At 45.0% G+C, this 27542-nt stretch overlaps 1 long non-coding RNA gene across 1 annotated transcript in view; it reads right to left on the bottom strand.

Moving 5' to 3' along the window:
- Positions 1 to 953: 953 nt before the first annotated feature.
- Positions 954 to 27542, bottom strand: part of LOC146810997 (uncharacterized) — a 184692-nt gene continuing 158103 nt past the window's right edge. Inside the window, exons 2-3 of the long non-coding RNA XR_014965765.1 lie at positions 21391 to 21499; positions 954 to 1356 (exon numbers count right to left, since the gene is read on the bottom strand). This is a non-coding gene — a long non-coding RNA (uncharacterized LOC146810997). The remainder of the gene's footprint in view (positions 1357 to 21390; positions 21500 to 27542) is intronic.

Here is a 27542-nt window from a genome sequence, read left to right as displayed (position 1 = left end):
CCAAAGACTGGGATATTTTTGGTTTGATCTTCTGAGTTCCCAAACGTATGCATGTCATACTACTACTTGTGTCCCAACATTTTTAGTTCAGTGTGATTACCGGTATTTAATTGCCATTGATTGTGAGTCAGTTGGTATGCACAAAATAGTGTATGTATAACTTTGTACATGTATATGTTTGTCTTTTTGTAACTTCACTAATTATTAGTGTCTTTGCATTATATAGCTGTAGTGGTACTTTGTGCTTTTTAAGCAAAAGTGATCAGTACTCCCACACTAGTGTGGATTTTACACTATACATTGCCCTTATACCATAGTGTGGTATCCCTCCATGATCATCTTCTACATGGATACGTACAGATGCATGCACACACACCTACATTACTCATTGGGCAATTAACCTTCTCATCCAGTAGCTTTGTGACAATTACACAGTACACAGCTGATTGTTGCACATCTAATTCTGAGTGGGACACGATTTTCTATGAGTGTCATATGTTTGATAAGCCACATGGGAACTTATTTTAAAGACATGCCCCCCGTTGACAAAGTTCCAGTCATTACACGGTCATTTTACATTGTGGAGTTAAATGATGCAAATGATACTTGTATGTTGAAGCATTGACAGCTAAACAGTCATGGTGATGAGATGGGATTATGTTTGTTAAGTTCCATACATTGAGGGTCATCTATTTATGTTGGCTCCTATATATGTCCAGTACAGTCAGGATTTGTTGATAGAGGATCTGATTTCACACATACCTAATTCATCACTTCAAAATATTGGCTGTACAAAATGACATTGTGTGTTTCATATTAGTCTGATACGACTTCACATCTTTTTCATGACTGTAACAGTGATTAGATTAATAATTTCAAACAGAAGTAAATGATGCAAACATAAAGATTTGTGGATGTTTGGAAATTGATTTTTACTACTCACTAGTCATGGCCGAGTGACTTTTGATTCTACATAGTTTATGAAAATAAATTGTCAGCAATTTGTTCCCGTCTCACATGACCTGCTTTTGTGTGCTCTATATCTGCATCAGATTCATCATCCTCTCCGTGTTGTTCAGATGGGATTACTGTTTTATAGTCCCACGGCACATTTGTTTTAAAACAGATGTTATGCAATACTGCACAGACTAAAATAATTTTGCTGACCATAGGAGGCAAGTACAGAACTCAACCGTGTGTTTTCTTGAGGTAGCGAAAACAGGACTTTATGACACCAAATACTCGTTCAACAACGATTCGACATGCTCAGAGCCGAATTATATTTTTTCTGCCCATCCATCTGGAGATTTGGATATAGGGTTATGATCCATGGTTGCAAACCATATCCTTGGTCATCTGAAAAGAGGAAAAAACTACATTCAGTGAATTGGTTCACTAACTATTTGTATTAGATATTCAGGCAAAATCATACACTTTTTTTTTAACTTTTAACTGACATGTCTTCTCTACTGTTGACCATTACTTTACACATGTATGTTCAACATATATGGGTCACTGCACAGATTGTACATGGAATAAGACATACAACACATCAATATATTCTAACTTTCAAACCTGAACTTTGTAGCAGCTGTATGAGAATTGCAATCAATATGTCTGCCATCTATAGAATTTTGAGCTATATAGGTAGCGACAGTGGCAACAAGTTTGACACTCACTCATACATTTGTCCTATTTTCACCTATGGTGTCCTTGCTTGGCTACAAAACAGTTTCACTGCTCTTAGGTTAGTTTACATAAGTGTGCATGGCAGTGTCGCTTAGTAGAGGAAACCATTAATTACATGTAACATGGATATTTAAATTGGCTTTATGTATACATCAACAAATGCTTTTTGCTGGGCAAGTTTTCTTGCTGAACTTAGAATGACACATAGGTATTGCAATGTAGCCCTTTTTCGTATAGGACACAATGGTGTTGAAATAAGTGACTTTGTACTACAGATCTGTACACAACACTTATTATGTATTAGCATGTCAGTATGTGATGTTGCCTTGCTTGTGAATCTGTAATAATATGCTGTGATTTTTACACCATTTCTGTAGCATGAGACGGTTACATTTTTGATTCTAAGTACACTGTGATACCTTATCTTGGTTTTGCATTTTCACCTTTATTCATTGTGTCAGTATTGCATTGATGGACTGAGATGCAGGAAATGGAGCCAGTCTGAGGTATTACATTATTCATCTATCACATTAATGAAGTATGCCAATGTGGCTTATTATCTATGTATATATTTGGACCTTGAATGTTGGAATCCCTGGGAATTAGCTGCACTTTGATCTTTTGGCATCACATTTGTACCTAGAGTTCAAATTTAAACAAGATTTGATACTACACTTTCACTGCATGACATACGTAGAATTTAGATGATCTTTTTCCATCTGTGCTCCTGATAGTTTGATCACCCTGCACATATACTGCCATGTGTGACGCATATGCTTAGGATCACAAAATTTTCCTCAACAACCGTTATTATAGTGGGAAAGTTACAATTAATCTAGACTTGCCACACCATTCTACATACACAAATCTCAAACGTCTCTAAGATTCATCCTTTGTTCTTAGATTGAAAATATTCATGGACCACATGATTTGTCAGTTGATGTCTTCAACATTGCATAGACTGTGGTTATGTCCACTCGCACAGTGTGACATTACACAATACTTTTTACTGTGACATTTTTTCTATTTCTGTTAGACCTGGCACCTTGGCGTGAGTTTCCCTTCCACTTTTTGATGGTGTGCCTCGATTGTTTGTCTGGTGTTGTCCGCTCAGGGCGCTGCGCCACGGCTAATCCGTGCCGCAGCGCAAGTGCTCCCTAAGATAAAGTGTTCATCATTGGTATACATGATTGGTTTATTGGATTCACTGTCAGTCCCCAGTAAAGTGCACCCGGAGTGCCAGGGCTTGTGAATGCCAATGTCGCTAGTGGGCTGCAGCGCTGGTTGCGCCACCCACACCAGCGGCCATGTAAAATGTGTCCTGGGTCTGCCACCGCCGACCCCGCGTGCAGTCCCGTACTGTCACGCTGGCTGGGCAAGTGCACACACTTGCCAGCCCCCAGAACCTTCCCTTAGCCTCATGTTAGTCACCCCTATGGTAGGCCCGCGGGCAGGGTGCGTTGTAGGTGTAAGGTAGGACAGGCCCTGGTTGTGAGGCCTGTCCTAATTGTGAATCACCGCCATCTTCCTGGTTCACTATTGCAAGGCTACCTGTTCCCCTTAGGCCAGATAAGCTGCTGGAATTATTACATCCTATAATCCCAGCAGGCTCAGGGAACATGGTAGAGAAATATGTTTAGTATGCCTGAACTCGGAATGATAAAATACGTCTTGTAGTCAAGTTTATTTTACTATCCTTGGTTTGTAAATACGACTTTTAGAAAGTCCGTATTTACTCGCTTAACCATCTCAGCCCGCCTCTGCTGTGCGTGTATCTGACTGTCTGGGCTATGTGAGTGACAGGGCTGGGGGGGTGACAGGTAGCGAATGGCAGGAGAGCACCTTGGTGGGAGGTGGGGGTGCCCCTTGGACTCTGAATAGGGCAGTGCTCCACCACCACAAAGCTGGCTCCGCCCCCTGGGGAGCGACTGATGACTCAGCCTGCACCTGGCCACGGACGGGCGATGCGCTGTCCACAAGGTGATCCTGAACGTACTTGTCCCCTGAATGCCGGCTCCACCTCCTGTGGAGCGGCTGATGTGCCTGCCCCTCACACTGAAAGCAGAAGTCAGAGTACCCCCAACAAAGTGCTCAGGACTGAGAACGACTATGCGAAGGCCCCCCTGGCCTGGAAGAACAAAAGAAATGTGGTATAAAAGTAGGAGCCCTGCTCCTTGCAAATCAGAATCCTGTTTACCACAAAGGACCTCTGCCCGACTAGAAGGAGAAGACGACGCTGGAAGGACTGGCCTGCTGCTTGCCTTGCTGAGACAGGAGAGGAAAAAGACTTGCTGAAAAGACTTTGCTACTTTGTGCTTGAACATTCTTCAAGGGCTTGATCTGAGCTTGCCCCCTGAACTGAACCCCAGGACTAGTGGGTTCTCTGTGCTTTTGCTCGTCCTCCAATTCGAGCCGTGTGTGCATCCCGCTGGAAAGAGACTGCGCCCCTCATCGCCCCCTCCTAGGGCCGTGACACTCAGGAGCTTGCCTGCCTCTACCCCGTGAGAGCCCCGCTCCGTCCGGAGCCGCTCTCTGTCCCCGGGCTAGGTTGCCTGCACCTCTGTCATCGCCTGCCACTGGAGTGCGCTGAACGCGCTGTCACCCCTCCCGCCGGAATCCGTCCGACGACTGATCTACGCCGGGTCACCCAGCTGCACTGACCGTGCCCTGTGACCCCGCTTCCCTATCCCCGGACATCTCAGGCCGCGCCGCCCCCGCTGTGGAGACCCCCCTGCACCGCCGTGCTAAGGGTCGCTGGCCGCGCCTGCCTGCTGCACACACCTGCTGATTGAGGATCCAAAGACACTACCCCGAAGCCGAGAGTCGCTCCGATCTGGGCAACTCTCTCCTCGCAACAGTGCTACAGGAATTCCAGTATCGGGCTCGGGGCCCGCACCGCCTTACTTCCCTGTTAATCCTCACCGCACGCCCGTCTCACCGCCGCTGCCCGGGAGCCACCGGGAGGAGCTGTGCACAGCGCGAGCGCGCCCACGACCGATGTGTGAGCCGCGGTAGGCCTGAACGTAAGTCAAAGACTGGAATCTCCCAAGTGACATTGAAAAGAGACTAAATAAGCCTCCGCTTAAAGAACCGTTTACCTGCTTGATAATCTGGTGGCATAGAAACAACGTTACTGGTCTTGTGATAAATCTGCATATTAAGATAACTATTTTTATATAAAGAACCGTATTTTCACATACCTATGCCTGGTGTCCGTTTCTGGGGGGATTAATGTATTTACTGTGTGTGTGATTATAATTGCTTAACCAACACCGCCTGGAGAATCGCCTTGGCTGCTCACGCCACGCACCTAGAGGGTGAGCAAGGGTCATTCCCAAGGGGTTATCCTTTGCCCTGACGTGGAGGAGAGGGTCCCTGCTTGACACAAGGACATCCTTGCGCCAATCAGAGATCCCCGTCTCTAACAATTTCTATTTCAGAATCAGTGAGGGAATCACTCAATGGAACATCATTGGTTGCATTTATGTATGATGCTACCACTATGTGAACACGACACAAAATCCAGGCACAAACACAGAGATTGCTATCATGTCATACCTTGAAAACTATTAGCTGGTATATGGAATAGTTCTGCTTTCGTTGCCAATGAGTCGACCATCCCCATATCTGCCATTCTGAAACCACTCATTGATGGTATTGTGGTGAAAGATGTATGCATATTGTGCACTTCCTGGAACTTTTTCAAGGACATTGATGAACATTCCAGGATGGACGATTATTGCCTGGACATTTACGGGGCAATTTCTGTACAGGTGTGATATAGCTGTAGGGGACGCAAATTGTACATGTGTGCAAAAAATGGCACCAAGCATATGAGGGAATCCAGCAATGTTTTAAAAATCATGGTTGGTATCCAGTCGTTGTTGGGTAGTTTTTGGGAAGATAAGGTACTGGGGTGAAAGTTGTATTTTGGCATTCAACACAGAGGACCGAAAGGCAAAAAAAGCCCCCTGCCAGCCAGTCTGGACGATGTAATTTGGAAGGATCCTGAGGACCATAATGTGAACACAGGCATCAGTTTGACTTGTGGTGGAATAGCATTCGTCCTTGCAGTTGCTGGCTGGAGACTTAGCGCTATCTTATCCAACAATTGCATGATGCACTCCCTCTTCAGTCTGTAATATTTCATGACCTCCTCCTCCCTGAGGTCAATGAGGCTATGTGCTGATGAAACTGGTTCTCCTTCTTTCCCTGCCTACATGGTTGTCTACTACCTACTCCCAGTTGCAGTATAATGACCTCCATGGCGTAGCTGCACTTACCAGAGTGTACTGTGATGGTGAGAATTTCAAACTACAACCATTGCTTCATTTCCTAGGCCTGCGTTGCAAATGTGCAGCAATCTGACTTGTTTCTATTGCTGCGTTGCGCTATGCCACGATGCATGACGCAGTGATATGATTTTCAATACCACTGAGTTACTTTTGTTTAGGATTATACACAAGAACTCCCACAAACTACACAAGTGAAAGTAGTTCCCTCTCGAAATAGAAACTATATCTAGCCTCTGCTGCCATCTACTGGATATGTAAGATATTCACAAGAGCGATGCCTAGAGCATTGCACTCTGAGGATTTGTCCCTGGTAATATAATACATGCTGATTTACTGCACCTAGAAACTAGGGAGCAGATTTACAAGCCCTTTGCGCCACTTTTGCTTCATTTTTAACATGGAAAAAGTGAAGCAAAAGTGGCGCAAGGGGCTTGTAAATCTGCCCCTAGGTTTGCCACCTGACCGGTTTTCTACAGGCACAACCGGTATTTTGGCCTGTTGGTACAAAAAGAAGCAAAGGCACCTGAAGATGGTATTTTTAGTTTTTATCTGTGAATGCTTTAAACAGCAAATATACACAGAAAACACATTTAAAGGTGTTCTAGAGCTGCGTTAATCATCCCAGAGTAATAATTAAAAGAAAAGCAGAAACGTAATGATCAGAAACGATTGCTTGCACCAGCATTGTATTGACAATTATTAACAGTCTGTGTAACATGACAAATGTATCTTTAGGCCTTTGTCTTTCTGCATCCGTCCATGTATTTATTCACCCATCCATTCATTTATGCATTCACTCAACCAATTATTCATGCACTCACACACACATCCATCCATGCACTCACTCCCACCATAAATCGTTGATGCCCTTGGTCACTTAGTCAGTTACTTATTCCTCCATCCAGGAACCCACTCATCCATCCAAGTAGTCTCTCATTTACATGCTCAACCACTCACTGTTTCGCACAACCACACACACAAACTTGCCAATCAAAAAACAAGAACTTTCACTTATAAAATAGCCATACCTAATGCTTTGCCAATGCATGTGGAGCTACGATTCCAAACAAAAATATTTGTGGTCTTCAAATTTTCCCTATCAGTTTCATCTCCTAATTCAAAACCTATTGCTAATTGAGATGGATTCTCCTGTATGATTTAATTTTATAGTATATTATTTTTGTGATGGGATTAAACATGAAGTACTCCACTAAAGCACTTAGAGCCTCATGTACCAAATGGTTTTACCCATTCATTGTCTGGGAAAATGTCTTAGTACATGTGTACCTTAGTTTGTAAAGGAATCCACCGCTGAATAAATTTAACATAAAAATGAGGCAGGTACTTTGTCTCTCACTGTCACATATCCAAGATAGCAGTCTGGTAGTGGTCTGAGCCACGACATGACTAGGGCTCTCCCGACTGGTGAAAAGATTCAAGAGCTAAAAGGGGGTTGGCATGAGAAACTGCTCAACATTTTGGCTTCCTATGGCCTAGCAGGAGTAGGTGGAGTCTAGGCCTTTTAAAGTTTGTGTAGTTTCTGCTCGAGTTGCCAGCCTTGGTTGCTCTTCCACTTCCTTCCTGCATCAAGAGGGAGATTTATAGGGGGCGTGGCTTGAGCCGCCACCAAGATCGCTGCATGTGGTTGAAGCTTCGATACTTAGTTGGAGCTTCGAGACCTATTACAACCTTCACCAGAAGATATGAGCCTGACAACCACCGGCACCTGAGGAGCAGAGGGTCAGTTAGTAGTTTAAATTTCTTTTTTCCGTGCTGCCTTTCGCCCTGTCCCGTCACGCTCCATCTCCCTCAGTGCTACCGGCAGCGCCAGCCATTTTGTCTCAGCGGAGCGCTGCTTTTGATCTCTGCTTTTCCCGCGTCGCTCGAGCAGCGACACGGAACTCTGTTACAGCATTTTTCCCCTCAAAGGGAGGGATATGAATTCTTTATCCCTCTTTTGTGCCTGCAAGTGGTCATTTAATTAACAGTCAAACAACATATTCTGCCTGATGAGTTTTGCCTAGCTCTCATGCATATTCAAGTACAGGAGCCTTATTGTGTTTATTTTTCACTTCATTTTCCACAACTTCTCCTGCCTTTGAGGTTTCTGGTGACTACCTCTGCAAGACTGCTGTTCTATACTTCATACATTATGCTAAGTTAGCCTCCCCTCCTACCTGTGGCCATTATTTATTGCGGGGAAGCTCTTCTTCAGCTCTGGTTCTGACCCCTCTCTCAAAAGAGTTGGTGAAGTGCACTGTGATTGTTCTAATCACTGCTGCTCCATATATAATTTCTTCACCCATATGGATCCTGTTTCACTCTTTGGACAAAAAAGCAATATCAATATGTCATCCGTCCGCAAAGACTCTAACTTTACTAGTCCTCCTTAGCGCCACAAGAAAGAGCCCAACTCCCCCACCAAATCTCCTTTACCTATCACGTTGGATGATCTCATGGAGGAGATAAAGTTGATGAAACCCTTTGTTATTGACACCAATGCCACTCTTCAAAAAGTGGATGAAAAATGGTCTAACCTTGACTCCAGAATGTCGGTGGTGGAACAGAAGGTTAGCGACGTTCAAGATGTTTTACCTCAGGTTGCAGCAATGTCTAAAGAAATTGCTCTCCTTAAGTCACTAATAGAGGATTTAGAAAATCGAAATTGTCGCAATAATCTCCTCATTTTTGGCATTCCTGAGGGCGAGGAAAGGTCAGACATGCTGACCTTAAAAATTGACATCCCTAAAATGGTTGGTCCTAAAGATTGTACTACTCTAAACCTGCAATGCGCTCATCGCATTGGTTCCAAGTCTGATGGTTCGGCTGCTTCGTCATCTTCTACTCATCTCAGAGGGATCATTGTACTGTTTCTAGAATACACTGACTTGTTATTGGTACTTTCGGCAGCGAAACAAAGAAAGCAGATACTATGGTCTGGTCATAAGGTTTTCTTCTCTCAGTATGTTGCCCGCGCTACTGCTGCTTGTCGCAAGGAATTTTTGTCTCTTCGACCGGCTCTTCGCTCCATGAACGCTCGATATGGTCTGGTTCATCCTTGTTTCTTCAAAGTTGCTATAAGGAGAGGTCCTACTCCTTTGATTGTCCTGAAGATCTACGCCATTTTATTTCTCATCATAAACGGGACAAGATGGATTATGGAGGGGCCTGAATTGTTCTTAAGATTTAAGTTGCTGGCTCTCTAATTCGTTGCCTTTTGCTTGTCATTCGGCTGTCTGTTTTGGTTTGTTGCTGTTGTTATCTTGCCCAATGTAGGTTCATGTTCCTATAGATTGGCCTTTTCTCACCACTGTTTTTCGTTTCCTGTTTCTTCCCACAGATTGTTTTTACTGTACATACCTTTACACCAGATGTTCTTTCCCTCCCTACGTGTCCACCTCATTCCTAGTTGTCTTCGGTTGTTGGTAAGTGTTAAGTACTGTTGTCTCATTTTCGATTTCCTTGTATGATTGTTCTGTGTTTTATTGCTTAAATCTGTTCTTTGATTGTACATGGTGTCAAACATTTCTTACAGGCTTTTGTTATATTCTGTTGTAGCTCTTCTGTTTATACTTATTGGTTCTGACCATTCCCGTTGCTCTGGCTGGATTAGCCGTCTTTCTCTTTCTCGCGGCTTCCAGCTTCCTCGTGCTTAATTTTTCATTTTTTCTTTTTTTTCCCTACCCTGTTATTCTTGACTAAAGTCTCACGGCTTTTTGTCAACTTTTTCATGTCTATCACTTTCCTCTTCCTTTTCTTTTCTTTCTTCTTTTTCTCTTTAGGTTTTTCTATTCTATTCTTTTCCTGACTGTAATTCGACACCGGATTTTCAACAATGTGCAACACAATATATATCATCACTATCTTACTTTTTTGCTTCCTTTATTATCATTTTTCTATTCATTTTTCTAATTATCCTTCTTTCTGCATTTTTGGTATTTTCTTTACTCTTTTATCTTTCCATACTTTTCTTATAATCATATTTATTTTCAGGTTCACCTTCTATTACTGTTATTGTTTACAAATATTAATTGCCTATGTTCTTGTTTGATTATGTTTTATTTGGAATGTCATGACTGAAAATGTTTGCATTATTTCATGCAACGTGAAGGGTTTATGTAATCCTTATAAGTAACAGAGGGTTCTCACTCACTTATCTGGGCTCCATTGTAAAATAGCTTTGCTTCAGGAGACTCATCTTAATGAACTTGAGATTAACTCCCTTAAAAAAAATGGGTTGGCCATGTCTTTTGCTCCCCGTCTAAGGATAGGAAAAATTGCGTTATTACTTTGGTTCATAAATCACTTACCCTTGTTGTGAAGAAGGAGGAGACGAACGCGGAGGGTCGATGGCTCTTATTACATCTCTTTATCAATGGTTCCCCCATTTCCTTGCTAAATATGTATGGCCTTACTGGTGTTGATGTGTTATTTTGGAAGGATTTATACTCGCACTCTTCATTCCTGTCCTGATATTAATTTATTGGTGGGTGGGGACTGCAATCAGGTAATGGATCCTTTCATAGATAGGAAATCCAATGCTAGATACACTCCTAAAAAAACGCAAAAAGCCTTTTTTACTACAATTCATTCGAGGGGCTTGGTTGATGCATGGAGAATTACACATCCGGATATATTAGAGCACACTTTTTACTCCCCTACTCACAAATCCTCATCTAGAATAGACTACATTTTCCTGAGCACTCCTCTCTCTACCTATTTGACTCATGCAGATATCAGGTCCATCCTAATTTCTGATCATGCTCCAGTTTTGATTAATCTAGATCTCCCCTCTGAATCCTCTCGGTCACGCAGATGGCGCTTCAATAATTATCTACTTAAAGATAATATATTCATAGAGCGTTTTAAAGTGTTCTTGCCTGAATTCTTTCTTAGGAATACTTCCCCAGATATCCCTTTTTTTCAACACTTGGGATGCCTTCAAGGCTACAGCCAGAGGGTTTATTATAGATTGTGTGGCGGCTAAAAAGAAGCAACTTTCTAAAGACTCTGCTGCTTTATTAGCTTCTATTAAGTGTATGGAACATGCATATTTTACATCCAAAAGCGAAGATAACTTTAAAAAGTTAGTTCAAGCTCAGTTGTCTTTTAATAAAAAATCTACTGAGGAAGCTTCCGGTACATTACTCAAAATCAATTCTAAATTCTATGGAGGTCGCAATAAGGCTGGTAAGCTACTAGCTAATTATTTAAAGGTTAAGTCCCAACGTTCCAAGGTCGTCAAAAAAAGACTCTAATGGAGTAGATCATTTTAAAGATGGCGAAATTTTAAACTGCTTCACAGATTTTTATAAGACATTTTACACCCCAGAATCCTCCCCATCTGAGGCAGAGTTGTACTCTTTCTTCGAAACTCTTCCTCCTCATTACTCTAATCTTCCTGACTGCTCAATTTTAGAGGCAGATCTCTCTCTCTCTCTGAACTCAAGTCCGCTCTACTCCTATTGCCATAGGACAAATCTCCTGGTCCAGACGGCTTTACTGCTGAATTTTATTCTTGCTTTTTGCAGTCTTTACTCCCTCATCTTTTGTCTCGATTCCAATACTTCTTGTCATGTAAGAAAGCCCGTGGCTCTTTCCTGGAGGCAATTTTAATTCCACCCCTGTTTCTTATACACACCCTTACCCAACACAGAGCCAGATGCTGCTTCTCATAACTCAACATGCCCACTTCAGTGGTCATCATGTACACCATGAAAACGCATCCGATACAGTCTCAAAACATAAACAAATCTCCCAACCACGCACTCCACATGGAGTAGCTTGCTATTTGTGTAGGTACGGGTTTAAGGGCCCCACATAGGGCAGTACATCCAACACTGATGCTGGCAGTCCAAAGACTGAGGAAGCCCAACTTGTCATCAAGGAACGACTGCAAGAGATCATGGGGTCTCAACATCGCGAGTCTGGAGCCCACGAGGAAGCACCCCAGTGCTGCTATGTTTCAGGCTGCCATCGGGTGGGGTAAGACTATTCTAAGCCTGCTGGGGACTTACATGAACAAAGCTCCCGGCACTGCTAACATTGACGCTGAAGTCCAAACTTAGAATTTGTCACATGGGGACTAGTGTTAGCCACACTTGAAAAACGTCTTTATTATTGAATGAGGAATAACCATCCCCACTATAATGGAAATGGAGACTCAAGGATTCCACTCAGGATGACACCAGCATGATGACCATAAGAGACTGTGAGGATTATTTAGAGTATTGTTCAGTGGCAGCAGGTGGATTATAAAAGTGGTCAGGCATACATTTTCTTCGACCAAAATATTTAATGAGCAAGCAAGTGTGAACATGAAAATACAGGTGCGGGGTGAAAAGGGCCTCACCTGCATGAAAATTCTGAAAATAGAAATATTCTCATTGTGGATTTTAAAGCATAGGTTTCCTGTACATTTCTGAAAAGAAAATGATCCAGGCTGACTCTGAGTGCAGGGGGTGTACCCTCTCTGTATAGACTGTCCTAGTTCAGGGCAGTCTATGAGTGAGTGCCCTCTGCACTCAGTACCCAGAGGGCAGGATGACAAGAGAGAACATTAAATTGCCTACAACTAGCCCTGCAAAACTATAGAAACAAGACCGAGTTTGAGAGAGCCTCAGCCTCTCCTACTGTGGCTTTATAGGTTGACAGCTCAGGGCTTTAGTGCCCGCCCACAACACATAAGTTTCATATTTTATTGTATTACAACAATTACTTGCTTTGTATGGAGCATCATTATTACTTGTCTGTTGTTGTGAATCGCTGTCAGTAACAATCAGGTGTTACCATGACACACTGTGGGGGATATTCTCAAGAACGTGTGGTAACCATCGCAAATTTAGCTTGACGCAACTTTGCATATCGCAGTCTATCGCGGGAAAACAACGCCATGTTAACGTAGTATTCTCAACCTGGCGGCACCATGCGATAGTCCCACGATAACGCGCAAATGACCGAGTTAAAATTAACGCAACGCTGCAAAAATGCGAAACACGAACGTGAATAAAGTTGCGATGAGGCCAACCGCGATACAAAAATCAGCGATAACCAGTGATATGCCTGCAATTCCCACACGTCATGGGGGAAAATGCACAATAAAATCAGAGCAAGAAATACACCAAAAACAAAATAACCCCACAATCCCCACAGACCAGCTGTAAGGAACCTCGGGGTTGGGGAAGGTCAAGGAGAAGAAGAAGAGGAAGACGGGGGTCTGTCCGCATGACAACCGGATCGTCGTCATGGAGGTGACAGAGCACTAACAACAACTGTCCGTCACCTCCGTAGCAGCGGGTTTCTGCTTGGTTTGGCTTTTCACATCGTGCCGGCGCATCTTGGCCTTCTCGACACTCCGACTGCATTCACGATGGAATTCCATTTTTCCGTCTGTGTTGCCAATGACATATTGGCATTACAGATGGAAAAATGACATTCCATCGTGAATGCAGTCGGAGTGTCGAGGAGGCCAAGATGCGCTGGCATGATGTGAAAAGCCAAACCAAGCAGAAACCCGCTGCTAACATGAACGCAGCAATGGCGAATGGAGGTGAGAGACCTGCGCCACAGGAGGAGCAGGAGCAAATGGTGGCCACAGTCACCAGTGTGGAGACGGTGCAACGAGTCGGAAATCCCGACACTGCTCGACACAACCTGACACAACACCAGCAGGGTGAGTAACTAACAGGGACTGGGAAGACGGGGGGGACGGGAACAATGGCACACATGCACAACGACGTATAGCACACCGCACACCCACAATGACCCTGGGTCATGTTCCTGATCCCCGTGGCACACTGCAGCACACATATAAACATCAAGTAGGCCCCCGTCCACCATGTGCCCAAAGGGGTAACACCCCACACATCACCAATTCCACATCACACACATCCACCCGTGCGAAACACAGCAAAGATGCGTATGTGAGAGCCACACTGACAATGCAAGTGGCACCGCATGACGAGCAGCATGGCTGGAGTAAAATCACCATGACATTATGCACATCACAAGACTGAGGTGGCTGATGTGGACCACATCTGGAAATGAGCAGGTCACACTCTGACACATCCACGTGCACAAACAACCACTGACGTCAACAATACATCTGCAGACAAATAATGCACAAGAGTACAAAAACCGTCCAAGAGCACAAATGAGCCAAGTCGCCAACATCATAGCACCTTAAAAGCACAAAAGCCAAAGGCACACCACCTCGAAGGGATAAGGGGCAGCAAAATCACAGCTGCAGGGGCTACTCCCCCACAATGCAGCACACACACATAGGAATGCCAGCACATCCACATGAACGACAATGTGGTACACAGTGCAACACTTACACTGCAGAACAGAGGACACAACTGGGCCGCCTGTGCGTGAAAAATGGCCTATCACATCTGAAATAGCAGGAAACTGTGAGATGAAAATGTAAATGTATAACCTCACATACGTCATGTAGTCCAAATTGCAACTGTCCCACATCAAATAGTCTGCTCCTCCCAAACAGTCACAATGTACATTGTCATGCAGTCTGTATGTAACTTGAACAATGCGTCAACATACATGCCAACACAATGTCAACAAGCATCTCCCCTTCACATTGCAGAGGGACAAACAGCACCTCCGGCAGAGCAGACCAGACAACTCTACAGTAATGCTGAAGAGGACATCCACACTTTCAACACCGACGCCCGACAACAGTCCATGGACATCTCAGGCAATCGACCTCCAGGAGCAGGGCAGCCCAGCTGCATCGAGGATACCCTCCCCCTGCACAGACAACACAGCTGGACGCACTCACCACCACGGCTGGCTCCCAGCAGCCCACCGAAACACACATCGCATTCCGAGGACAGGTGTCAGACTGCCAGAAGGGGGTGGCCAAACATGTGCGGGTGGGGTACTACCTCATGGAAGCCGAACTAGATCACATTTGTGGGTGTCTAAGTCCCATCAGGGACCACCTATACTCCCCAACGGAGACCCACACTGTGACAGAGACACATGCCTTTGCACATTTCCAGCACTGAACCACACCCAGGATAATCATCCACACCCCCAGGCTGGCCTGGTGTACGCTGGCCCAGTTCACTCCTCTTACGTATTGAGTGGGGTACGACAAAGCTACGTGTGCAAGGTCTCACCCACTGCCTGCTGTAACATGGCTGCGCCCGCTGTACACGGCACAATGTGATGTTGTAGGGTCCGGGCCCCTAATGCATACATCCTGAGCACACGGACACACTCAGATAGTTTGTTGAACTGGCTACGGGAACGTGTACTTGACACCTTTATTGGCATGGTCACATGTACAGTAACGCATGGGCTGGATGTGTGTGGGGTGAGTGTAAGCCAGCCCACATGGAGTCGTTGGTGCTGACAACAACTTGAACAGTGATCACAATTAAAGTGGAAACAGAAAACACCAGCATAACAGAAACAACTGTGAAGCCTCATGGTGGTAGCTGGAGAAAGTACAGTGTTCATCCAACATTCAATCAGAATGGTCCATGATTTGTAGTGCACTGACTTAGTGGCACATGAAAAGCTGAGCAGGGTATCAAGCTGATGATGGCACCCACGACAGGTGTGAGCAACTCCGATAGTCTGGCAGTAAGACACTTCCGACTCTGACACCTGTTGTTTGGAGTTGGTCCTGGCGGTGGTGGCGGTGATGCGATGTCCGGGCAGGTCAGGACTCAATTTGATGTGTGAGCCCAGGTTTACCGCAGTTGAGGCAGGAGGCAGCAGACAGAGCAGGGCCACAGACACATGGCCTTGATGACCACCAGTTCATCGACCCAGAGGCCATCCTAAATGCTATCAGACAGGGCCCATGACTTGTGCTGCACAGAGTTAGTGGCCCCGGATGCACTGCGGCACAGGCACACCGTCATGGAATGGTGACTTGCGAAGCAGTGAGAAAGGGCCATGCGAGCTGAGCGGATCCTCGTCGAAGTCGAAGGTGAATGTAGCAGTGGGTTGCGAGGGACAGTGGAATGTGTCCTCCGGGACATGATGCAGAGGGCAGAAGCCAGCCGGAAGCGGTAAATGGAGGAGTGGAATGCTACAGCCTCATTTTTGCCACAAAGTCAGTATCACCGACATGATGATGGAGACAACCCCCAGTCCATAGACTTAGTTGCCACCAAAGATCAACCAGAAAGTGTCCATGGATGTCTGGGAACAGACTTAGTGGCTCCGGAGCTGAAAGGGGATGCAGTTTGTGATGATGCCGTTACAATGATATGAAAGCTGCCATAAATAAATCATGACTGAGTTGCCAATGTGTGACCTACTCAACCGCAGGGTAGGCCCGAGGCAGCGGTCAGCAGGGGCCCACAGCCACATGTTGTGAGCCCGCGATGCACAGAGTTTGTGACACCACAGCAGTTTTCGGCAGTGTTCGATCACCTCGGTAACGAGGATCCTTTTTTCCTCAGGACTGAACAACGTCTTCCTCTTACTCCTCTCCTTCCGTACAATGATATGAACTCTGGCATACAGATATCAAGACTCCGTTCCAAGTGTGTGACCTACTCGGACTCAGTGTAGGCCGAAAGCAGTAGTCAGCAAGGGCCCACAGACAAGTGTCGTTCGAATGCATTGCACAGACTTGGTGGCACCACATCGAAGGGAGTATAGTGAAATAAAATCAGCCATAAAGTGTGTACTCTGCCATTGCATAATCAAGACTCAGTTCCACATGTGTGACATGCTTGACCGCTATGTAGTCCGGAGGCAGCGGTCAGCGCGGGCTAACTGCTTTTCAGCAAGCTCCTCCTGGAACTCTAACACGCGACGTTGAAATGGCATGTGGGGATGACTTGTGACTGACGGAGGTAGTAGCACCAGTTGTTCTTCGTGTGTGGCTCTGGGCACCAGCTTGTGAATGGGGCGATACGCTTATTGTGACTTTGGCTGCGATAAAGTGCCAATAACTCTGCAATATATCCTTGAGAATATGCCCTTGTAATAGTTCATAATTTACCAAACCTATAATGCTTTCAGTACCTAGCCAGAATTTTAACTCTTGACCGTCAGATCACCACATGTAGCGGTAGTGAGCGTTTAACTCTCTACACACTTCTGCCAGCTTGTGAGAGTTTCAGGATAGGTTATGCTCAGCAAAGCACTGGGGGAACATTTCATTTTGAAGCCTCTCTGAACTATCAATATGCAGTACACCGGGTTGGGTTGCAGGGCAATCAGCACAGTCCTCTTAACATGCAACGGGCAATGGCCAATAGGAGGAAACCATAAGAGTGACTTATAAGAGTGATGTAGAAGGGAGAGGTGCGGTGGAAATTAGGACAGGCCCACTAAGGTAGAGACAAATTGCACATTTTCCCACCAAAGGACAGCTTACGACCAACAAAACTGATGTAACCGCATAAAGGGTCTCCGTGCACAATCAGCTTTGATTGTCCCTGTACCAGATAAGTTACACTTTCCTAATTAACTGCCATTTTTTCCATCATCTGTGTACAGACACTGGGGCCCCATTAGGAAGTCTGCTCGCCATCCTAGCGGTGCCGAGACCGGCCACCAGTGGTGCGGTGGTCCCGCACTGTCAATTAGGATGCACGCCACTGTGGCGGTCACATACCGCATTCACAACATTGTGGTGGGAGGTGCTCACAGTGCCGACTGCTACAATGTTGTGAATGGACGTTGTGCATTGGCATGCACAATGTGACAGGCACTGCGAGGTGCCTGCCACCTTGTCCATGCCAATGTTGGGGGGTACCATAGGTACCGCCCAAGTGCAGCCCCCCACCCCCCACACCTCTGGGGGCCCGCAACGAGCCCCCATAGCAAATTCTGCATGCCTTTCAATGGCATGAAATATGCCACATTCTGATATGGATGAGGCACCGCCACCATATTCAGGGCCTCTTCCGCCCAGGCGGAAAACCAAGCGGCGGACGGTCTTTCCATCCGCCGCGGTGCCCCCGCTATAGTAATATGGCGGAGGTGATATGGAGCCACCCGGCGGGCGGATCGTCACAGCAGGGTCGGCGATGGTCACCGCCAGCCCGGCGGTGGCGATCCACCCACCATCCTAATGGGGTTCTTAGATCGCAGTGCCTGTTCGCAATTAATGACCCTGTCCAGTTATGCCACTTGCACACTCTACCATCACCGTCAGCGTTGTGCATACTGAGTCTCCAAACCCCCATGCAGTAAATTATATTCCAGACATGCCAGTAGTAAATTAACTGTGTGTGTACTATTTTCAGTAACTAGTGCTCTGAATTAACCAATTAAATTGCATCATAAATAAATTAAAAATGTAAGTACACAAAAAGGTCCGCGTCTGTATTCCATTCTGCAGCCTCTTGTAGCCCCGTAAAATGTGTCTATGCGTAAATGCAATTGTACGCGGTGAGTGTTCACTCTGGTTCCCATCAATGAAGATATCACTACTTTCTCCTCATGCAGGGTCAGGTTAGGATGACAGTTAGCAAGGGCGGCTGGTGACATTTGAAAGTGGTGGGCGTAAAATGATTGGTATACTGCACTGTTGTGAGTGAGCGTAGCAAGCGAGCCCGAACCACCATAAGGGGGGTTCGGGGGGGTTCTCCCCCGTGAAAATTTTGAAAAAAGAGAAGAAAAATGGCGCATTTTCAAGCAAATTTGAGAAAGCAGGAAGGTTAATAAAGCAATTGTGAAAGTGCAGTTATAACATTAATAAAGAGATGTCATATAACATAGGTAGCTGCTTATTCAGTATAACCACAGAGCTTCATAACAGACTTCGAGATACAATGCATTTCTGAGTAACTCACTCACAGATGTTTTTTATTTAACAAACAACTAAACTGGTTGCAAAGTAGCAGCATTCAACATTGTTTACTTTTTGTAAATGAAATCAGCACGTCTCTCTTTAAGAGCAGCAAACTTTTCAATAACTTTAATGTTAAAGTCCGGGATTTTCTGAACCAGCTTGCTCTCTACAGAGAGCATTGCCAAAGCATTGAGTCTTTCCTCAAGCATGGTGTTTCTCAGGAATGTCTTAATCCTCTTTAAGGCTGAAAAACATCGTTCTGACTCGACTGTTGTCATAGGAGTGGTTATGACAATTTTAAGTAAAGCCACTGTCTCTGTAAGTGACTTTTCCATATTAAGTTTATGTATTAAAGCCAGCAAAGACAAGGGACTTGTGGCCTTCCGGTACACAGGCATTGCATACAGTACAGTCAACTCAGTTCTCAGCTCTTCTTTTTTGAGCATAGGATAAGCTTCCACAGCCTCATTCAGAGCACGCTCCGGGAAGGATTCATCATATTTGGCAAACTGTTGACTTTGCAATAATGTGGCACTCACCAAATGTTTTGTGAAAGAAAAACGTTCTTTTGCCTGCACAATTACAATGTCACATATCTCCTTTGCAATTCGGACCAGAGTGGTGATGTTTTTCCTGCGGTTTGAGAAAGTAGATTGCTCTGAAAGTAGATTGCTGTCTAAATTGTCAACCCCATCTCTCACTTTGCTTATGCTTTATACAAACATAGAAGTATATACTTGCACTTTGATAGTATCTATCTCTCGTGCTTGTAACTGATTGTATACCTGGTCGACAGCTACCATTATATCATGAAATAAAAACAGTAAGAACTGAAACTCTCTGTCTTGTAGTGTTCTAGTAAAGCCACGGGCTTCAGTCTGACTTTTGTAATCAAACTCATCATTGTCTTCTATGGCGCCAAAACATTTCCGAAGATCCTCTCTATGTTCATAGATTAGGTTGACTGTACGGATGTTAAAGTTCCAATGAGTTGAGGATCCCCTTGGAACGCTTTTGTCCACAATCTCATGAAGTGCTTCTGTTCTTTTGGGGGAACGTGAGAAGAATGCTGCCATGCCTCCTATATCCTGAAAGAAAATTTGTGTCTCGGTGATCCTTGATACTGCCTGTTGCATAATAAGATTAAGTTGGTGAGCGTAACAGTGCACATAATGAGCATTATGGTACACATCTCGAATTCTCTTCTAAACTCCGCTAAGGCTTCCACTCATTACGGACGCACCATCATAGCTGTGCGCGATAAGTTTTTTTTTTTGAGGCAGCTCTGGAAAAATTAAGCTCAGTTGACGTAGTATAGCTGCAGTAATGGTTTCTGCACTAGAGTCTCTTAAATGTGTGAAACCATAGAACCTCTCCACAACTTCTCTGTCATTGTCAATTTACCGAAACAATAATACGGACTGTGTTTTAGTGGCCACATCAGTGGTGTCATCAGCCTGAATAGCCACAAAGTCTGTGTTTTGCAATTCCTGCACACTGTGGCTTCTCATAATTTTGAGCATACACTCAAGGAGTTCATTTTGTATTGTTTTAGAGGTGCCCTTAAAGACTGTAGCACTTGCTAAATGTGCTTCCATATCCTTGTCTATGCTTGCTATTAAATCCACAAGGCCTTTGAATATTCCAGGATTTGGGTAACCTTCCGATTCATCATGGCCTCGCAATGCCAGTTCAAAAGCACCACAGAAACTAATGCAATCAATTGTTTTGGAAAGACTCTGTCTGTTCCTATCAACTGCTTCATTGTGCTTCTGTATTGCTTTGCGGTATGCATCACTTATCTGCTGCTCAATCGGTCCATCTTCCCCCAACATTCCCAGTCTCGTCAGGTTTTCCATATGCTTTCTTGTGTGTGCATGCTTATTTATTTTGTCAGACAAATGCTTCAAGTCTGTTACTCCTTGATTTGTCCAAGAAAACTCACCACCAAACAGCAAGCAGGGGAAGCAGAACAGAGAATTTCTTAAAGGGCACCCTGTAAGCCAATCAGCTTTTGTGTACCAGGCTTTGAGAATGTACGTGTGGACATTTTTCCTCTGTCCTGGTAAGTCTGCTGTAGCATTATCTCAGGCTGATGAGGTCCTAATTGCTTTAAATGTAGTTTCTGTTCAAGTGGCCGTGCCTGGAATGACCTTGTAATCAGCTCTTGTACTGTAATCATGATGCAGATGCTGGCCTTACCAATATATATTAAAGAAACCTGTCAATAATCAAAGTACAACGTATAACGTGCGGTGCAATAATATCAAATTTCAGTATAAATACATATATCTTGTGCAATACCGCAATAAATCTCCAACAGCTCCCCTTTACACAACATGACTGCTAAAAATACATCCTTACTGGCTGCTGCCTCTGTGAGCCATAGAGGTTGCTGAAGGCACTGAAACAGACTCTGCTTGAGGGTCTTTAACAAGGCAAGGGATAGATAGTGCCTTTAACAACCGTTATTGCGCAAAGCACAGGGCTAAGGCTATTAGTAAATTCCATCCACTGAGGGTACAATGTTCAGAATGTGCACCCAACCACCATGTAGAGTGACCACCAGGATACATATCCCTAACTTCAATGTACAAAATATAGCATCAGTTTCCTTACCTTTAACACTGGTGTTTGCTGCAGCAAAGGAGGTTGGGGCGGCTGGGGCCTCTTGTTCTTTGCAGAAAAATTGCCCAAAAATTTGGTAATGGTTCAGGTTGTTCTCAGCCTTTACGAGGTGATGAAAAAAAAAAATAACAATTTATTATTGAAACATTAGGGAAATCAAACAAAGACTGGGGGAAAAAACACAACGCTCCAATTTTTACCTTGCAGTTTGCATGCAGCTCTTAGATGACAGTTAATAGCTCACTATTCTATGTTAGGATTTTAACTTACAAAAAACTGCAAGTGACAAAAGGACCTCTCTGACAAAAGCAGTGACTCACTGACCTATTACATCATGTGCATTTTGTGATCTGCATCAGGTACATATTCTTTGCAGCACATGTGAGGGGGAGAGGTGCAAAACAATTACTTTGCCATTTGCAAAGTACTGCAGCACTTCCAATCTATTCCCAACCACGTCTGCACATGTTTTAGCGAGTGTATTTTCAAATGATAAAAGCTGAAGAACTATCATCTAAATGTCTCACTCCCTGTGGGGGCAAACAAAAGCTTTTTCATGTGCGCTCCAATGTACAACCTCCATATGCTGGCAGTGAGAAACGTGCTTCTAGCTGGAAAATTAATCAGTTCCTGAAGGATTAAGGGAGAGATTCAACTGATGTTATAGAATCTGCACAGGGACATTTTTAGCTCTGGTGGCGCCCGGGCGTTTAACGCCCTTTTCTGACTCCAAGCGGGAAGGGTTTTGAACCTGCAGGTGTCTGCTGTACTGCGGAAGGATGCTGAGGAACCCCAGGAGCAGGGGCTGCTCTTAGCTGTCTCAAAATGCCCACCGACATGAAAAAAACGTACTTTTCATAGGATGGCTTTGCTTTCCAATAAGTAAAGACCATATTAGAAAAACATTGAAAATTTGGCAAAAGAAAATTAACAAAAAACTTTGGTCTAAAGTGTAATATATTAAGATGGACAGGACGTGTGTAAAAACTCAACACTACGCAGCCTTGGTATTAAGTGCCTACACCCAGCCACGAGCTGCTGAGCAAACCTTTGGGCATGAGCACTTATTTTTTTATAAATTAAGCACCGAGTCTACAACCTGTTGACAGACCCACCCCAAAATGTTAAAACTTTTGCATCCTAATTATTAGGCCCAGTCATCCCACGCATTCTATTTGTCGACCTGCCTTCATTGAAAATGGTAATGAATGAATGATGCAATTTACATAGCATTTTAATACATAATATCATTGTCTCCAAGCCCTTTGGAAGTAACCAGTGTAATGGATCTCGTGTTTGTTACGGCATCTTGTCCTTCCCATTTCCCACCGATCCTGTTTCACTACAGTTGAACAACCTCAAATAATCGGTACTCCATTTCTCATCCCTAGAAGAATGAAGGTCCGAGTCAACCTGCAGAATTCGAACATTTTGTAAACAGATCTCTGCAGCAAGCCTCTGCCCTTGTCTGTTCCAGTAGACGAGAGATGTTTGACAGATGAACAAGGGCATCTTTCTGAAAGGCCAGCAAAAGATGCCAAGGGGGGCTGGCGGCAGCGCCGCGAAGTGGCAATTAGGAGCCAGAGAGGCCAGACTGAAAGACAGGAGGTGGGCCAGCGCCCCATTTTGGAAATGTCAGCAGCTCGTGACTCGGCTCAGGAGAGGAAATTACTCGGCTCACCTTTTAAGTGAAACGAATACAAAAATTAATCAGAGGCGCAGGCGGTGTAAAAGGATTTCACAGTGGTGCAGGCCGGGCTGCTGCTGCCCCAGAGCCAGACTCACTTAATATCGACAGAAACGATGCCAGAGGGCAGGGATAAGAGCCATAAAGATAATTACTGAGATACTCAGGAGAAAATTAAGTAATCAGGAACACTTCTGCACGAGGTTCGCCTTAAAGGAGGAGGCAGGCTTTTCTGGAAGGCCAAAGTGGGCCACGACTCTTTCCCCCAGCAGCAGTAAATAAAATAAAACATTCATAGAAATTTACATCGGTCGTTGATGCAACACCCAAAACAAAGCATCTCTTGCAGAGTATAGCATGGCTGATCACAGAAGCAGTCAATAACACTCGTTATTGGCCCTCCTGCGACCTACTGGACAGCGCAGCAGGTGTTCATTTAGAGGGCAAAAGAGATTAATCGGTATAATTCCCCGTCTTTCTCTCTCTCTCTCTGCAACAGTTACACCGTCTATTATTACTACAGCTCGCAATAGCCTCTGTCTCTGAGAGAGATGCCAAAGCAGTCCAATAACGACAGTAATGGATTGTATGCCGTAAGCACAGATTTAGCTTAGGTGTCTTTAAGCCACGCCCTTAATTTCATTGCCACGCGGCGCCCCTTTGAGAGACCCCGCAGTTTTTTCAGCCCACTTAAAGCCCTGGCTGGCAGAGGACGTGGTGAACTCTGTCCCAGAACCGGACTATTTCCACTGTAGCCTTGGTCCCGAGTCACAAATCTAGCAAATGTGGGTAAAAACACAAGGTGCCTTTTGCGGATTAGAGTTGCAAGACGAAAAAGTCATCTTATTTGTATTTTTCTGTGCCCGTCTTCTTTAATACAAGTAATAGAATGAGTGCCAGACAATGATCGAAGCAATGGACAGAGACAGTCACAAAAGTCAAACTGTGAATGAAGAACAGTTAACAATGGTTTCATAATCCCATTCTCCGTGTATTGTGACGTACCTACTACACTTGTGCAATGAGCTAATTGACTCCAGTTTGGAAGAAATACACCCGTTTAGTATTAGAACCGCTAAAGTATCTTTCATAAATAAAAGCCACGTAAAGAACATTTGCTGAACATTCTAGGTTTTAACTTTTTTTTTTACTATTGGGGAACACAACCTCACCAAGGAGCTGGGAGATGGATTGATCGTTTTGTCATAATAAACATCATGAACGCGAAGGTCAAACCGGCGATAGTGTGGGTACTGTCGTTTGATCGCTGTGCCCTTCCCCAGCACTGTATAGGTTTCTCTGTATTAGAGCAGGAGGATTATGTATTATTTATATCAAAGTCGATTTGAAAACAAGCTCAGTGCTCCCAAACGAAAACCATTACTATTCTATTATTTAAATAGGAGTGCAGCCTGGCACCGCGGCGGCAACTGGAGGCCCTTACCGCACACAATTTTGCAGACTTAAGTTGAAGTTCACACTTCGAATGAATCGCCAGAAAGTAGTAGGCCTGTGGCTGCACCGGACGAGGTCTCGTGGTCACAGTCAGTCGTGTCGACTCCTCGTGGCACTGAGTAACGACACGGTGACTGTGACGGAGCATGCGCAAGCGAGGTCACGTCACGAATCTATGCCGGCCAATCACAGTGCGGCACAGCGGCAGGGCCACCCCACCCACGGGCGGCACCCAATGCGGCAAATGCCTGCCCTCAGGCTCAGGCTGCGCGGTGTCTCTGCCAAACCAGACGCTGCATTAGCAGCGCCAGGATTGGATTGGTTAGAGCACGGATGACGGCTCGTCCATTAGGAGACCGGGGACTGCTGCATGAAGCAACCCTCGGCTCCGACTCCCCCCACTCGCTTTCCTGGCTTGAGTGGCTACCTATGGGCCACTGCGATAATAACTTGGGTAGTGCGCATGTTCGGGATGGTCATATCCCAAAATCGAGCATGCGCACTTACCCGCACTAGTATTGCAGCAGCTACCTCTGCTGTCACTCAGCCCCGCCCCCACCCACCCCCTTCAGCGCCGCAATTGAATCCGCGAACGCATAATGCCGACTGCTTGTGCTGACTGCGAGCGCGCGCTCGCAGCGTGCGGACTCTCGTGTCTTTCTCTTTCGACTGAGTTGAGTTGACTTGTCTGATTCTGTGCTCATCATTGTGCTGGCTGGATGGGTTAGTGGGGCATTGCCCCACCGCCCCAATGGACGCACCGCCACTGACAGTTAGGCTCGGGCACACCCTAAAAAGTGGCCCACATTCGCAGATCGCCCCTTTCATGAATCAGCATCTGTTAGTCTCATTGGAATCTGGCCAGTTATTTTTTACCTAATTAAGTTTTTGTAGTTTTATATAGTGTGAACTTGGCCCTAAGGTATTAGAGCAATGTACATGAGCACCACTTACATTAAATAATTCATTTCTGTTTTAGGTATGGAGATTAAGTGATTTCCTCAGAATGACAGGATGTTGAGCTGATGCTGGGACTCAAACCAAGTTCCAACCTCGGCAGCTCTAACCACAATGCCACATGCAATTTTATGCACCCTCCTCTCTCTCTCACCTCAACAAGGCCTGAAAGATACTAAAAGACACCTGGTCCCCAGAGGGCCTCTTCTCTTACTCGCCCCCCTCCTCAGCTGACTATTGCCTCACGGCGGGCGTTGACCTGGCAGGGGAGGGGGTCAAGAAAAATGCACTGCCCTGCCACTGATGCTTGAGGGGGACTTAGATGAAAATGGACCAATGGCACAATATCACCTGCCTGCCCCCCCCGCAAGGCCTCTGCATACTATCTCCCTCCACACACCCGCCATGGCCTAAACGTTGTGGCACAGCAGTGAATAGCATTGCATCTGGTAGGGCAGGTCCACACAAGGCAGGGCACCAAGGTGAAAATGCCCCAAAGGCCAAAGCAACACCTGGACCCCAGCCTCAGTTCACAGCACGGCAGGGGGGTGACCAAGATACCACGATACTGGTGCCACATTACAGTGGCCTGAAGGGGGCTGGGGAAGAAAGGAAGTCTCTGGGGTCTGTTTGCAGAGGCTAAAAAAAACGGCCTATAAATGACATGCCTTTTATTTATGTTTTAAAAACAAAAACAAAAATAAAAGGCATCGTCATTTGCAATGTCAATAGCTCAAACTCGCGTAAATGCTTGTTAGATTAGTGAGTAGAAACGCTCCCTTTTGGCCCGCACGGCAAATTAATTAAATAAACAAGCGCAGCTGCTAAAGTAAAAGCGGACAGCGCTGCAAATAAAAAAAAATAGCGCTTACCGACTTATGAAGGAGACAGTGTAACGCCACAAGTAAAAGATCCAGTCCTCATGGGAGGTAACAAATTCTGACAGGGCGGTAACAAGGAGGGACTAACATCCCTCATTATCAATCGGAAGCCAGCATTTACCAAGGACAATGGCACCAGCCAATCAAAAATATGGGCAGTGAGAGGGCAAGGCTTCCACAGCATACTTGACTACTGTATGCCTCGCAGAGCGAGCAGTGCGTGCGCACTGCTACTAGGCTCGACCTAAAAATCTTCTCGCTGTTTCTATCCCGTCTGCCCTCACAGCAGCAGAGTCCACTCCCTATGAGGGCCTGCACGATCAGATGTGGATGAATCAATGGCTCAAAACCATTTCAGCAGCTTTTAATACCTCTCGTCCACAGTTGTATTTAATCCTTTTTGAAAAAGACATTAAATGCAATTCTGACTGAGATGCATTAAAGATTATTGAAAGAGAAGCACTAACAGACACTTGTTGAAACTCCCCTTCCCCAGCACCCTGTCCTATAATCCGGTCTCACCACTAGCCTTTGAAGTTAGCATCCATGCTTCCTTTCTTCCCTGTAATGTACTTATATCTTCACTGCTGGCATCAATCTCGGTTTGTGATGCAGTGTCCAGGGACAACGAAGCAGGGGTTCAGCAAAGGTCATGTATGTAAAGGCAGCAGAGGAGATTCCTAAATTCCATGATGCAGAGGGAAGCGGTAAGACTCCACCCTGAGGCCCACCTGCATCATGTTAAACAACAACAGCAGTTGGGTGGTACAGACCACTGTCACACCCACTCTGGTGGAGCAGGTAAAACGACATTTTGTATACCTTCTCTATTTTGCATGAAAATACTAATTACGTAACTTTTCTAATTACTAAGGCATATTAATTGTTTGCCGTGGTCTAATTAACCAACCTCACACTTTAATAAACACAAAATTCACGCGGGACTAAATGCAAATTGCATGGCTAGTAACCCTAATAAATAACTATGGTATGCATATTAACGGTAGATTGTGTTGCTATAGAAAATTGCATGGTTATATTGCTTTTGTGATATTTTGCGTTCCTGCTGGGACGGAATGGTGAGTCATATCGCTTTAAATGTTGCTATAAGCTAGGAAAATACTAATATATAAAGGGATTAGTGTGGGTTTAAACATTAGAAT

Source organism: Triturus cristatus, chromosome 7 (assembly GCF_964204655.1).
Source record: "Triturus cristatus chromosome 7, aTriCri1.1, whole genome shotgun sequence".
Lineage (NCBI taxonomy): Eukaryota > Metazoa > Chordata > Amphibia > Caudata > Salamandridae > Triturus > Triturus cristatus.
The sequence above is the reverse complement of the archived record's forward strand: the minus strand, read 5'-3'. Positions and strand labels throughout refer to the sequence as shown.